Consider the following 16,303-nt stretch of genomic DNA (forward strand, 5'->3'; position numbering starts at 1 on the left):
ACAAGGATGGGGACTGGTTTGTCATTAATGTCTGGTTAGGAACAACCAGTCAATTTTGAGGATCTTTGAAGGTTTTAACTTTGCAGTGTTGCAAATACAGAGGTAAGGACGATGATTTGATTTGTCTATCAGTTTGTACCATAACACTGTATTGCCCATCCTTATTGCAATTGAGAAGATACGAGCAAATGTTCTTAAACTGATGCAGTCATGTAGTGACTCTGCTCCCACAGGTCAGGAGTTTGAGATTTCCACCCAGGAACAATGAAGAAACTGGAATGCATTTCCATGTCAGGATGGTGTTTGTCTGAAAACTTTCATATGGTGATGTTCCCATGTAGCTACTGGCCTTGCCCTTCTGAATGGTAGAGGTTTCAGTTGTGAATAGTGTTGTGAAAGAAGCCTGGGTAAGCTAATGTAATGCATCTTATAGGAGCACATAATGTTGCCATAGTGTGTCAGTCATGGATAGAATGAATGCTTAAATTGATGGGTGGGGGTTGAACAAGCACCCTGTTTTGTCCTAGGTGATACTGAGTTTCTCAAATCTTGTTGGAGTTCTATTCATCAAGCAAAATGAAGAGTAGTTCTTCACGTGCTGTCTTAGAAGTGATGGAAACATTGTGGGGAATCAGGAGATGAATAATTTTCCACAAAATAATCAGGCTCTGAAATAGACTTGTAGCCACAATATTTATCTGGCTGTGACAGCTAAGTTTCTAGTTAATGGTGACCGTCAACATGTTGATGGTGGGGAATTGACTATGGTAACACTTCTGTACATCAAGGGAAAGTGTTTTGGTTCTCTCTTGCTTGAGATGATGATGGCCTTGCCCTTGGCACTTCTGTACATGAATATGACGTGCTACATGTCAGCCCAAACCTGAATGTTGTTGAGGTCTTGCTGCATACAGGCAAGGACTGTATTGTTATCTGAGGAGATACAAGTCATCCTGAACATTGTGCAATTAATTAGTGAGGACCTCAACTTCTGATCTTATGAACATTAGCACATAGGAAATAGGAGCTCTATCATTTGAAAGATCATGACTGATAATCTTTCTCAATTCCACTTTCTAGCACAAATCTCGTAGCCATCAATTCCTTTTGTATAATGAAATTTAATTACTTGTTTTGAAATACTCAAGGAGAGATGTGAGGATCTGTCACTGTATTAGGGGGAAGCCCAGTGTCAAAGTTTCTGGAGTTGGTTGGCCCTATAATACTGATCTCAGGAAAATATTGCAGTGATGTTTTGGGGTTGAGACAATTTGTTTCCAAAAATCACAATCAATCCTTTTGTGCTAATTGAATAGTCAGGTTTTGTTTTCCAGAAGAACTGTCCAGTGACCAATCCTATCAATGCCGTCACGGAAAATATAGAATAGAATCTCTATAGTGTGGAAGCAGGCCATTGAATTTTCACCTACCTTCCAAGGAACATCCCATCCAGACCCAGACCCTATCCCTGTCACCCTGAATTTCCCTTGGTTAATTCACATAGTCGGAACATTCTGTAACCCTATGGGCAATTTAGCGTGGCCAATCCACCTAAACTGCACATCTTTGGACTGTGTAAGGAAACCAGAGCACCCGGAGGAAACCCACACAGACTCTGGGAGTATGTTCAAACTCCACACAGACAGTCACCCGAAGGTGGAATTGAACCTGGGTCCCCGACGCTGTGAGGCAGCAGTACTGTCGCAACAAGCAGATTTGATACGAACCAATGGAGAGTTTCCCTCTGATTTCCACTTACAGAAATTTTGCCAGAACATCTTAATACGTGGTCAAATGCTGACTTAATGTCATGAACAGTAATTTATACTTTCCATCTGCTCTTTATCAATTTTAGGACCAAGGCTGAGATCGGGAGTCACGTGGCCCTGACAGAACCCAGACTGAGTATTTGTGAGCAGGTAATTAGTGACTAAGTCACTGGATAGTACTGTCAATGGAACTTTCTTTCACTTCACCAATTATTCAATGCACACTGATCGCATGGCAATTGGCCGGACTGTTTGTTTTTGTGGCGAGTACATGCTTGGGCAATTGCACAAATTAAAAAGCAGATACTATTGCTGTGGTAGCTGTGCTGGAACAGCTTCATAAGATAAAAGCTAGTTCTGGAGCACAGTTTCAGCATTACAGCTAGGAAGTTCTCAGATCTCAATGCCTTTGTCACATTCTTGCAGTCAGCCATTTCTTGATTTCATATGGAATGAATCAGATTTGCTGAAGGTTGATGCCTATTGCTGGTGGGTAGCACAGGAGGAGACTGGATAAATGACTCACAATTCTGCTTCAAAAGGGTTGCATATGCTGTAAAGGGCTTTTGCCTGAAATGTCGATTTTCCTGCTCCTCGGATGCTGCCTGACCTGCTGTGCTTTTCCAGCACCACTCTGATCTAAACTCTGGTTTCCAGCATCTGCAGTCCTCACTTTTGCCTTTGCTGTAACTTTGTCTTGTGTATTCATGACCAAGGCTCCACAATGGAAGTGTTAATTAACATTTCTCCTCCTCCAGTTAATTATTTCATTGTCTCCCACCATTCCCGACCAGATGTGGCAGGACTGCTGTGCTTATAACTTATCCATTTATTGTAGCCATGCTTTGTTCTATCTATAGCATGATGAGTCAATAATCTAGTATACATGTAGGCTACTGTGGTAGTTTCACTAGGTTGACAGCTAATATTTAGGCATGTCTGATGCTACTCCTGGTAACCTTTCCTACATATCTCAATGAAATAGGGTGGGCACTTCAGATTGATGGGTGCAACTGGTAGATTGCAGGAAGTGCACAACTTTGAGGTTACAGATTGTGCACTATAATTTTGCTGCTGCTCATGGCACAGCTCCTTATGGATGCCCAGTCTTGAGCTTCTGCACCTATTCTAAACTCTTCAATTTAACATACAATGAAAGGTGCCTTCAGTGTGAGCATGAAACTCTGCCTCCACAATTACTGGGCAGTGATCACTCCGAACAAAAATGGTCATAGTCAGATATACCTAAAACACATAAATGATGAAAGCAAGGTCAAATATTTTTGCATGCCTGACATGGGTTTACTAACCAGCTGCCCACAAATCCAGTTAAGAGGAAAGATCCTTCAGACATGGCCAGGTCTTTCAGTCATAATGCTACCAAATCACTCTCGGCAACAGACATTTTTGTCTGGGAGGAGAAAACCATTTTGTGCCTCTGATACCCTCAAAGTGTTTTCTAATGACGTTCAACATTGAACAGCAGTGACTCAGCAGGTGAGGCATGACTGGTGGGGGAGTCGGGGAACGGGGTCGAGAGAGAGAGGTAGATTAGCAGGAAGTTTTCTTGCCTGTGCTTGACCTAATGCAATGAAACTTCATAGAATCCACAATCAAAATGAAGGATGCATAAGGCCAATCCCTCTCAACAGCATATTTCTGTGCTGCTACCTCGAGTGGACGTATCCTGCCAGTGGGGCAAGTAGGGTTAGGAATGGAAGATTCTGAGGAACTGGTTGAAAGGTGTGTGTAGGTATTTCAATCAGACCGTGGATTAACTTACAGAACAGAGAACATTACAGTGAAGTACAGGCCCTTCAGCCCTCGATGTTGCGCTGACCTGTGAAACCAATCTGAAGCCCATCTAACTGACACTATTCCCTTTTCTTCCATATGTGTATCCAATAACCTTTTAAATGCCCTTAAAGTTGGTGAGTCTACGACTGTTGCAGGCAAAGCATTCCATACCCTTACTACTCTCTGAATAAAGAAACTATCTCTGACATCTGTCCTATATCTATCACCCCTCAATTTAAAGCTATGCCCCCTTGTGCTAGTCATCACCATCCAAAGAAAAAGGCGCTCACTGTCCACCCTAACTAACCCTCTGATTATCTTATATGTCTCAATTAAGTCACCTCCCAACCTTCTTCTCTCGAATGAAAACAGCCTCAAGTCCCTCAGTTTTTCCTTATAAGACCTTGCCCCCATACCAGGCAACATCCTAATAAATCTCCTCTGAACCCTTTCCAAAGCTTCCACATCCTTCCTATAATGTGGTGACCAGAACACTCGCAACACTCCAAGTTCGACTGGACCAGAGTTTTGTAAAGCTGCAGAATGACCTCATGACTCCGAAACTCAATCCCTCTATTTATAAAAGCTAACACACCGTATGCCAGCTTAACAACCCTTTCAACCTGGGTGGCAACTTTCAGGGACCTATACACATGGACACTGAGATGTCTCTGTTCATCGACACTATCAAGAATCTTACCATTAGTCCAGTACTGAGCATTCCTGTTATTCCTTCCAAAGTGAATCACCTCACACTTTTCCACATTAAATTCCATTTACCACGTCTCAGCCCAGCCCAGCTCTGCAGCTTATCTATGTCCCTCTGTAAACGACAACATCCTTCAGCATTATCCACAACTCTACCGACCTTAGTCTCATCCGCAAATTTGCTAACCCCTTCTTCTCCGCCCTCATTCAGGTAATTTATAAAAATGACGAACAGCAGTGGCCCCAAAACAGATCCTTGCGGTACACCACTAGTAACTGAATTCTAGGATGAATATTTCCCATCAATTACCACCCTCTGTCTTCTTTCAGCAAGCCAATTTCTGATCCAAACAGCTAAATCACCCTCAACCCCATGCCTCCGTATTTTGTCCAATAGCCTAGCGTGGGGAATCTTATCAGACACCTTACTGAAATCCATATACACCACATCACCTGCTTTATCCTCATCCACCTGTTTAGTGACCTTCTCAAAGAACTCAATAAGGTTTGTAAGGCACAAACTACCCTTCACAAAACCGTGTTGACTATCCCTAATCAAATTGTTGCTTTCTGGATGATTATAAACCTTATCTCTTACAACCCTTTCCAACACTTTACCCACAACCGAAGGAAGGCTCACTGGTCTATAAAGGAGAAAGTGAGGTCTGCAGATGCTGGAGATCAGAGATGGAAATGTGTTGCTGGAAAAGCGCAGCAGGTCAGGCAGCATCTAGGGAACAGGAGAATCGACGTTTCGGGCATTAGCCCTTCTTCAGGAATGAGGAAAGTTGGTCCAGCAGGCTAAGATAAAAGATAGGGAGGAGGGACTTGGGGGAGGGGCGTCGGAAATGTGTTGGGTGGAAAGAGGTCAAGGTGAGGGTGATAGGTCAGACTGGGGTGGGGGCGGAGAGGTCGGGAAGAAGATTGCAGGTTAGGAAGGCGGTGCTGAATTTGATGGATTTGACTGAGACAGGCTGGGGGGAGGGGAAATGAGGAAACTGGTGAAATCCGAGTTCATCCCTTGTGGTTGGAGGGTTCCTAGCCGGAAGATGAGGCGTTCTTCCTCCAACCGTCGTTTCGCTGTGGTCTGACGATGGAGGAGTCCAAAGACCTGCATATCCTTGGTGGAGTGGGAGGGGGAATTGAAATGTTGAGCTACAGGGTGGTTGGGTTGGTTGGTCCGGGTGTCCCAGAGGTGTTCTCTGAAACGCTCCGCAAGTAGGCGGCCTGTCTCCCCAATATAGAGGAGGCCACATCGGGTGCAAAGGATGCAATAGATGATATGTGTGGAGGTACAGGTGAATCTGTGGCGGATATGGAAGTTTCCTTTGGGGCCTTGGAGGGAGGTGAGGGGGGAGGTGTGGGCGCAAGTCTTGCACCTCCTGCGGTTGCAGGGAAAGGTGCCGGGAGTGGAGGTTGGGTTGGTGGGGGGTGTGGATCTGACGAGGGAGTCACGGAGGGAGTGGTCTTTACGGAATGCTGATCGGGGAGGGGAGGGAAATATATCCTTGGTGGTGGGGTCCGTTTGGAGGTGGCGGAAATGACGGCGGATGATGCGCTGTACATGGAGGTTAGTGGGGTGGTAAGTGAGGACCAGTGTGGATCTCTCCTGGTGGCGGTTGGAGGGGCGGGGTTCAAGGGCGGAGGATCGGGAAGTGGAGGAGATGCGGTGGAGGGCATCGTCGACCACGTCAGGGGGGAAATTGCGGTCCTTGAAGAAGGAGGCCATCTGGGATGTGTGTTTTTGGAACTGGTCCTCCTGGGAGCAGATGCGGCGGAGTCGAAGGAATTGGGAGAATGGGATGGCGTTTTTACAGGGGGCAGGATGGGAGGAGGTGTAGTCCAGGTAGCTGTGGGAGTCGGTCGGTTTGTAGTTTCTACTACAAACCGACCGACTCCCACAGCTTCCTGGACGACACCGATCCTCCACTTCCCGATCCTCCGCCCTTGAACCCCGCCCCTCCAACCGCCACCGGTCCTCACCTACCACCCCACTAACCTCCATGTACAGCGCATCATCCACCGTCATTTCCGCCACCTCCAAACGGACCCCACCACCAAGGATATAATTCCCTCCCCTCCCCTATCAGCATTCCGTAAAGACCACTCCCTCCGTGACTCCCTCGTCAGATCCACACTCCCCACCAACCCAACCTCCATTCCCGGCACCTTCCCCTGCAACCGCAGGAGGTGCAAGACTTGCGCCCACACCTCCCCCCTCACCTCCCTCCAAGGCCCCAAAGGAAACTTCCATATCCGCCACAGATTCACCTGTACCTCCACACATATCATCTATTGCATCCTTTGCACCCGATGTGGCCTCCTCTATATTGGGGAGACAGGCCGCCTACTTGCGGAGCGTTTCAGAGAACACCTCTGGGACACTTGGACCAACCAACCCAACCACCCTGTAGCTCAACATTTCAATTCCCCCTCCACCAAGGATATGCAGGTCTTTGGACTCCTCCATCGTCAGACCACAGCGAAATGACGGTTGGAGGAAGAACGCCTCATCTTCCGGCTAGGAACCCTCCAACCACAAGGGATGAACTCGGATTTCACCAGTTTCCTCATTTCCCCTCCCCCCAGCCTGTCTCAGTCAAATCCATCAAATTCAGCACCGCCTTCCTAACCTGCAATCTTCTTCCCGACCTCTCCGCCCCCACCCCAGTCTGACCTATCACCCTCACCTTGACCTCTTTCCACCTATCACATTTCCGACGCCCCTCCCCCAAGTCCCTCCTCCCTATCTTTTATCTTAGCCTGCTGGACCAATTTTCCTCATTCCTGAAGAAGGGCTAATGCCCGAAACGTCGATTCTCCTGTTCCCTAGATGCTGCCTGACCTGCTGCGCTTTTCCAGCAACACATTTCCATCACTGGTCTATAAATACCAGGGCTATCTCTGCTCCCCTTCTTGAACAAGGGAATAACATTTACTATCCTCCAGTCATCTGGCACTATTCTTGAAGACAATGATGACAGAAAGGTCAAAGCCAAAGGCTCTGCAATCTCAGAGAATTGTTTCCCAGAGAATCCAGGATAGTTCTAACCCAGGGGACTTACCTATTTTCACACTTTCCAGAATTGCTAACACATTCTCCTTGTGAACCTCAATCCCATCTAGTCTAGTAGCCTGTATCTTAGTATTCTCCTGACAACATTAGTATTCACACAGGAAAAAGACAATGAAAAATATTCATTTAGCGCTTCCCCTATCTCTTGGGACTCCTCACTCAACTTCCTATTGCTATCCTTGCTTGGCCCTAATCTTTCTCTAGTCATTCTTTTATTCCTAATACAACTGTAGAAAGCTTCCAGGGTTTCCTTGATCCTATCTGCCAATGACTTCTCATGTCCCCTCCTGGTTCTTCTTAACTCTCCCTTTAGGTCTTTCCTGGCTAACCTGTAACTCTCTAGCGCCCGAACTAAACCTTCCCGTCTCATCTTAACAGAAGTCTTCTTTTTCCTCTTGACAAGAGCTTCAACTTCTTTAGTAAACCATGGCTCCCTCGCTTGACAACTTCCTCCCTGCCTGACAGGTACATGCTTATCAAGGACTTGCTGTTGCTTGAAAAAGCTCCACATTTCATTTGCATCCTATCGTTCCCCATCCAATACATCCTAAAACTTGCTGAATTGCATCATAATTGCCTTTCCCCTAGCCATAGTTGTTGCCCTGTGGTATATATTTTCCATCACTAAACATAACCGAATTGTGGTCACTACAACCAAAGTGTTCACTGACCTCCAAATCTAACACCTGGCCTAGCTTATTACCCAGTACCAAATCCAGTTGGCCTCGCTCCTTGTTGGCCTGTCTACATACTGTGTCAATAAACCCTCCTGCACACATTGGACAAAAACTGACCCATCTAAAGTCCCTCATAACAACTACCCTTTCACTTTCACTCCTATTGAAAATTATCTTTGCTATCCTTTCCTCTACATCTCTGCAACTGTTCAGAGGCCTGTAGAAAACTCCCAACAGGGTGACCTTTCCAGTTTCTAACCTCAGCCATACTACCTCAGTAGATGAGTCCTCAAATGGCCTTTCTGCAATCGTAATACTGTCCTTGATTATCAATGCCACCTCCCCACCCCCACCTCCGTTTTACCATTTTCTCTGTTCTTCCTGAAACATCTAAATCCCGGAACCTGCGACAACCATTCCTGTCCCTGCTCTACCCATGTCTCTGAAATGGCCACAACATCAAAGTCCCAGGTACCAACCCATGCTACAGGTTAACCCACCTTATTCTGGATGCTCCAGGCATTGAAGGAGACAAACTTCAAACCAACTTCTTGCTTGCCGGTGCCCTCTTGTGGCCTTGAAACCTTATTTCTGATCTCACTACTCTCAACCACCTGTGTACTAGAACTACAATTTAGGTTCCATCCCCCTGCTGAATTAGTTTCAATTCTCCCGAAGACCATTAGCAAATTCCCCCCCTTTGCCTGTGGTAACAACTCTGCAAATCATGGCAGAAAACCCAAACCTTTATGGAGTGACACTGTCTTTTTGCTTTCAAATCTGGTGCCTACCTTGATGATGGATGGTGATTCCAGTTTTATCCTTATTTTGTTTTGTCATAACAGTTTAACAGTACTGAGCAGTTTATGTTCTGAAAAACAGTCATCATGTTAACTCAGTTTCTCTCTCCACAGATGCTGCCAGACCTGCTGAGCTTCTCCCACATTTTCAATACTTGTTTGAGTGGTTTATACAGCATGACACATGGTAGTTAAGAATCAACCCATTGTTGAGTGTCTGAAGTCACATATAACCAGTTTGGATAGAATTGACAGGTTTACCTCCAGAAAGCACATTTGGGAATTAGTTGGGTATTTATGAAAATCAAATAGATCAATGACCATCATGACTAAGACTTTTTACTTTTAAAAAGTTGAATCAATTGGATGTTTAACCCTTCTACTCCAGAGAAGAGGTTTGAACTCATCATCTCCGGTTCATTGATGCTGGTCTCTTACAATTGCATTATGACTGTGCTTACAAATGCTGCTTAATATAAACCAAATCACTACTCCTTATCTTTTTCCAGAAAGCAAATCACAAATAACAGCAGCCTTTTTGCATAAGTTTCTCAGGTACACCAACTCATTTCCAGGAATATTTATCCCTTCTGTATCACATTCCTGAGGGCAGGATTTCCTTAAAGTGTTTTTTTTTTTGACTGACGTTCAGAGTGAAGGAAGTAGCATTTCAAATACTATGCTGTGTCTCTTTCACCCCAAGGCACAACAGTATTGTATCATATAAATTACATTGGCTGGACGTGACTGTAATTCTCAAAATATAACCTACATACTGACCTTTCACCATTACAGATTTCCCTTTTAATAATTTAAACCAGATGGCAAATTGCTGGAGGGATTTTCCTTTATGGTATTTTCATCCAAAAATAATTATCCTGGGACAGTCCAGCAGCTGGAATGTTCTAGCATATACCTGTCAATCCTCCTTCCCCACCTGAAAGGTTGTATACTGAATGCAAAAAAGAGTTCACATCAGCATTTTGGGAGGATATTCAAAACATTATGGAAATAACAGTTCTACAACTGCGAGGTTTATTTGTCTTAGAAAACAAAATCATATATGGGGCTAGGCATCGTGACAATTATCATGAGGAGAAAGGTCTTTTTCACATATTGTACAACATAAAATTTACATTTAAATAATTATTCAGATAACCTACAAAGCTTACTGGTAGAATGCTGTGCAATTCTTGGGAAGAAACAGAAAAGGATTATGACCTGACCTTGTCCCTTTTGCCTTGACAGAAGGACCTTTCTTCCTGTCAGGACTCCATTCCATTCTCCTTGCATGTCTCGATGATGCCACCTTCCATTGGGTTTCCTTCAAAACGTCTTCCATTTTTTTCCACTGAGGATTACTCCACTGTGGTTGACAGTGCTCTCAACCCTGTCCAACCAATTTGCCACATTTCTGCCCTTTTGCCAAGCTCTCCATCGCAAAACAATGCTAGGTTCCCCTTTAACATCACTTTCCACTCTACCACTCTCTGTATTCAAAGGATCATCCTCTGGCATTTCCGGCAGGATTCCACCACCAAACACATCTTTCCCTCCTATGCTCTATCAGCATTCCATAGGCATCATTCTCTCCTTGACACCGTGATCTACTCCTCTATCACTCCTAATATAGCCGCACTCTCGTGCAATTGCAGAGCTATAGCTCTTGTCCATTTACTTCCTCCTGCCTCACTGTCCAAGGCACCAAATACATCTTCCAGATGAAGCAGTGGTTTACTTGTACTTCTTTTAATCTACAGTATTTGCTGCTCACAATGTGGTCATCTCTCCATAGACAAGACCAAACACAGACTGGGTGACAGCTTTGTGGAACAGCTCCGATCAATCCGACAGAACGGCTCCAGCCTTCTGGTTGCTTATGATTTCAATAAATCATCTTGCTCCCAAGGTACATTTCTGCTCTTGGCCTGCTGCTGTGTTCCAACGAAACTCAAGAAAAGCCCAAGGAACAACACGTCTGAAGATTTATTTTTGCTCTGAAATCATATCTCGTACCAATGGATCTCAATCTGAGGTGCCCGAAAGAAAAGGGAGGCTGGCACTGGGATACCAGGATGGTCCAACTGCACAAGAAATGTCCTGTGCTTCTCTGCTAGTAAACTTATGTCTGTTTTGACAGTCAGTACAGGCAGAAGTTTCTGTTCCTAGAATCATAGACCTAGGAATTGTAGACCCTGCATATATATTCATGCATGTGAACACCAGATGCATTACTATATACTGAAGTCTACCTTGGAAGAGGTCCAGTCATAGAATTCACTATGTTTTCAGTAGCACTGCATTAATGAGGCCTTGCAGGATGATAAACAGCCTGCGTATCTGATTGGCCCTACCTGTCTTAAGCCACATCTGCAAGCTTAGTTTTGCAGAGTTTGATGACATTTGCAGAAACAGATCTTCTCACCAGACAGCTAAATGTCACACATTTGCTGCTGTCAGAACTACAACTTCCATACTCTAGGAAGCTGGCATAGGTTGTGGCAATTATTGGTGAAATGTACCTCTACCATCAGGAATCAAGTTTAAAAAATCAGGCACTCAGTGCACTGTTGCTCATTTGCTTGTAGACCTACACTTGGACTTGATGTCATCTTTCTTTCTTTTACTGAACTAAGAGCTGCTAATGGGTTGCACATTCATTTCTGAGCTTTTTCTAACTTCTTTCACAATGGTTATTCTCCTATTCTGACACTCCCCTCTAATTGCATGTTTTTGATCAGATTTCATGGACATGCACTTCTCCCTGACTCGTGCACTCCCTACATCTGTTCAAACTTGCACATAGTTCTGTATTAGTTAGCTCATCATAGAATACTAAATACTAACATCCCACATCCGTCTGAATCCAGTGCTACTTTTCCGGTCAGGTCTCATTAACAGTAAATCTGGATTTCAATGACGAGGCTTGCATGTGAAGAATGGCCTCTTAGGTGAGATATAAGGGGGCCTCTCGTCAGGTTTCATGGCACAGAGGTAGTGTCCTTACCTCTGGGTCAGAAAATCGAACTTGAAGCCCACCCCTCACCTGAGTTGTGTCAAATGCCTGCAAATGTTGGCTAAAAATATCTAAAAGTTCAAGTCAGTAGATTTTAGCAAACTTTTGTGATGTAGTTGCAGTATCACTATCTCTTGTCCACAAGGGTTCAAGTCTCACCTACTCCCAGAGATGTAACACTTCTAAAAATGTTGATTTAAGTAGTATCTAGGAGGACTGCTAGTGCTTCTGGAACAGTATTCCAGCCAGGTGAGCACTTTCAGAAAACAATTTAATAAAAGCAGAAGCTGGAAGAAAACAAAGTGTTGACCAATGCAAGTCTCTGCAAGTTAGCTTTACATCTGTACTTTTCTAGCTGTGACTGAACAGGCCTTCTGTCTCTCACTATTACCCATCAAGTATCCTCTGAGTCGATGAATATTGACTGTGGCATGCTTGCAGCATCTGTTAGGCTGCTTTCAACTCTTTTTAACAGATAGAAATTTCATCATTTGTTCTGAAAGCCCAATCTAAATCATTGCATTATCCAAAAACGCAGAATGTCTTTACTCATATCTTATCTGATAAGTTGGTAGAGATACTTCAGAATTCCTGATGTTCTTAATGTTCAATTAAGGAGCATTTAACTCAGAAACAGTAAAGATAGAAACAACTACTGAAACCAATACCTCCAATCATTAGATTGGAATGCCAAACCTCTTCTGACTCTCACCAACACATATTTTAAAAATATAATTGCTTTTTCACATAGACTGGGGCAGGTTATGAGCACTTTTTGATGCTGTCTGCATATATAATGTAATGACTCTAAGAATGAAGGTCAGAATTTACTTAAAAATTCCATCTGACACAAAATAGCCATTTCTAAGGCAACTATAAACTTACGACCTTTTTAGCTGTCGCATATTGGTCTATTTATTTTGACAGAGACCTGGTAACTATTAATGGGACAAGATGTAAAATACAGACACAAACACTGCAATTAGCAGAAGTCACATTATCTAGGATATCTAGATTACTCAGAAATTTCACAAAATGCCATACTTGCAATACATCAATAAATAATGAATATTTGAATCTCTGCACAAACTACAACTTACGTTTTAGCTCAGTTGGCTGCATGCCAGGTTTGTGAAACAGAGTGATACCAACAACATGGAGTCAATGTCTACACTGGCTGAGATTACCGGTGAGGACTCTCCTTTTGAACCTCACCCCTCGCCTAAGGTGTGGTGACCCTCAGGCTAAACCACCATGAGTCATTTCTCTCTACCGAGACACAGCTCCTATAACTTCATAGGCATTTCATTCTGATTAATAACTTTGGTTGGCCCATTGAATCAATGGGTGATCACAAAAAAATTTAAACAATTTGGCAATGTATTGCTGAAAAAAGTGGGGTTTATCAAGATTGTTAATTGTGTGAGTTACAGAATCTCCTTTATTACCATTATTATTTGCAGAAGCAATCCAAGAGATGTCAATCTGTCCTTGCTCCGATGTATCAATAGATGGTTATTTTTAAAAACAAAATTATTTGTAGGACATGGGCATGATTAGCCAGGTCAGCATTTATTGTCAGTCCCTGCTGACCCTTAAAAATTAAGCATAGAATGGTACAGCACAGGAACAGGCCCTTTAGCCCATCATATCTATGTTGCCCACAATGCCATCCTAAACTAATGATATCTGCCTGCATGGGGCCTGTATCCCTCTATTTCCTGCTTGTTCTTGTGTCTGTCTAAGTACCTAGTAAATGTTGTGGACAAAGTTAAAAATCACAACACTAGGTTACAGTCCAACAGGTTTATTTGGAAGTACTAGCTTTCGGAGTGCTGCTCCTTCATCAGGTAGCTGTGGAACAGGATCATGACACAGAATTTTGCTACCAAATGAAGGAGCAGTGCTCCAAAAGCTAGTGCTTCCAAAAAAACCAGTTGAACTATAACCTAGTATTGCGAGATGTTTAACGTCATCCAGCCCAGTCCAACACTGGCTGCTCCACTTAAATGTTGTGATCATTTCTGCTTCTACCACCTCCCCTGGCAAAGCGCTCTAGGCAACTACCATCTTCAGTGTAAAATACTTGCCTCACACATCTTTTTTCCCCATTTCACCTTAAACCCATGCCCCCTAATATTTCAAATTTCCTGAGAAAGTGACTCCAACTATCCACGCCTTTCATAATTTTATATACTTCTATCAGATCACCCCTCAGGCTCTGATGCTCTGATGTAAACAATCTAAATTCGTCCAACCTCAAATTATAGCTAATGCACTCCAATCCAGGAATATCCTGTTATACCTATTGTGCAATCTCTTCAAAGCCTTCACATCCTTCCTATTGTGTGGTGACCAGAACTGCACACAATCTTTCAAATGTCACCTAACTAAAGTTTTACACAGCTGCAACATGTCTTGCCACCTTCTATACTCAATACCTCAACCAGTGAAGCCAAGCATGCCACCTTATCCATTTGTGTTGCCACTTTCAGGGAGCTATAGTCTTGGACCTCAAGATCTCTCTGTATTTCAATGCTCCTAAGCATTCTGTTGTTTACTCTATCAGTGGTAATCAGGTGTCTTCTTAATCTGCTGCAATACATGTGATGTTGGTCCAGCAACAATGCTATTCGGAAGGAAAATCCAGGATTTTAATCCACTGATACTGACGGAATGGAGATATATTTTCAAGTTAGGATGGTGAGTGGTTTTGGAGAGAAACTTGCAGGTGGCAGTGTTCCCATGTATCTTCTGCCATTGTCCTTTCAGATGGTACAGGTCATGGATTAGAAGGTGTTGTTGAAGGATCTTTGGTGAATTTCTGCAGTGCATCTTGTGATTGGTACACACTCCTACTACTGAGCATCTATGATGGAAGGAGCGAATGTGGACATGTTGCCAATTAAGTAGGTAACTTTGTTGTGGATTGTGTCAAGCTTCTTGTATTTTATTGGAGCCACATTCATCTAGGCAAGTGAGAAGCATTCCATCACATTCCTGACTTGTGCCTTGTAGACACTGGACAGGGGACCCAGGAGGTGAGTTACTTGCTGCAATATTCCTAGCTTCTGACTTGTTCTTGTAGCCATTAACTTTAGTCCAGTTTAGTTTCTGGTTATTTGCAATCCCTAGGAAGTAAATAGTGGAGAATTCAGTGATGGCGATGCCATTAAACGTCAAGGGGTGATGGTTAGATGGTTTCTTATTGGAGATGATCAATGCCTGGCATTTGCGTGGTACTAATGTTACTTTCCACCTTTCAGCCGAAGCCTGGATATTAGCCTGCATTTGGACATGTTCTGCTTCAATACCTGAGCAGTTATGAACAATGCAGAACCTTGTGCAACCATTGGTAAAATCCCCACTTATAACCTTATGATAAGGGGTCATTGATGAAATAGCTGAATATGATTGGTCTCGGACACTCGCCTGAGGAATTCCCGCGGAGATATCTCAGAGGTGAGATGGCTGACCTCCAACAATGACAACCATCTCTTCCTTTTTGCCAAGTATGACTACAACCGGCAGAGAGTTTTTCCAAACTCACACTGATTCTAATTTTGCTAGGGCTCCTTGACACCACACCTAGCAAAATGTGGACATCATGTCAAGGTCTATCACTCTCACCTTGGGAATTCAGCTCTTTTGCTGAAGGCTATTAGGTCAGGAGCTGAGTGGCCTTGGTGGAATTCAAACTGGGCATCACCGAGTAGGTCATCGTTGGGCAGATGCTTCTGGAAAGCACTGTCAATGACATCTCCCATCACTGTATTGATGTTTGAGAGTAGACTGATGGGCGGGGTTACATTTATCCTGCTTTTTTGTTAAAAAAATTATAACTGAATAATATTCTGCTTTGTCAGGTAGATATCAGTTTTGTAGCTGTACTGGAAGAACTCGGCTAGGGGTGCAGCATGTTCTGGAGCACAAGTCTTCATGACTATTGCTGGAATGTTGTTCGGGCCCATAGCCTTTGCAGTATTCAGTGCCTCCAAACATTTCTAGATATCACTTGGAGTAAATTGAATTGGCAGAATTCTGATATTTGTGATGCTGGGGACCTCTTGGAGAGGTGGATCCAATCTGCACTTCTAGCTGAAGACTGTTGTGAATGCTTCAGCCTTATCTTTTGCACTGACTTGCTGGACTCCCCCATCCTTGGGGAATACTTTAGTCAATGTGCAGCAGAAGATGTGATGGGTGAAAGGATTTTGTTACATGATTTTCTATGATTGTACCTCAATAAAAATTTTAACAAATTTACATGTTTGAAATGATTATTTTGCAATTACACCTGTCATAACTAAGTGAATGAGACATTGACACTAAGTTTGAGAAAGAGGGAGAGAGGCAAAAGAAAAGAGACCAACATAGTTTTTTATGTGCTTCAGAGAGATTATGGATAGAAAACATTAGTTATTTTTCAAATATATTCATGATGCAATTTGTGAAATTAT

The 16,303-nt window shown here is 43.5% G+C and overlaps 1 protein-coding gene and 1 long non-coding RNA gene across 13 annotated transcripts in view; one reads left to right on the forward strand and one right to left on the reverse strand.

Annotated features, from left to right (window-relative positions):
• The window catches only part of dmd (dystrophin), a 2,003,576-nt gene that overhangs the window by 667,143 nt on the left and 1,320,130 nt on the right, over positions 1–16,303 (reverse strand). The gene's annotated exons all lie outside the window — the stretch shown is intronic.
• The window catches only part of LOC122555073 (uncharacterized), a 29,565-nt gene that overhangs the window by 412 nt on the left and 12,850 nt on the right, over positions 1–16,303 (forward strand). Inside the window, exons 2-3 of one of the 2 annotated variants that reach the window (XR_006313151.2) lie at positions 1,856–1,919; positions 10,623–10,756. This is a non-coding gene — a long non-coding RNA (uncharacterized LOC122555073). Of the gene's footprint in view, positions 1–1,855; positions 1,920–10,622; positions 10,757–16,303 lie in introns of those variants that run through there. The other variant, XR_015758905.1, reaches the window with a different exon arrangement.

The sequence above is a fragment of the Chiloscyllium plagiosum genome, unplaced genomic scaffold, assembly GCF_037043375.1.
Source record: "Chiloscyllium plagiosum isolate Xiang-an unplaced genomic scaffold, Cpla_swu_hap1 HiC_scaffold_12, whole genome shotgun sequence".
Classification (NCBI taxonomy): Eukaryota; Metazoa; Chordata; class Chondrichthyes; order Orectolobiformes; family Hemiscylliidae; genus Chiloscyllium; species Chiloscyllium plagiosum.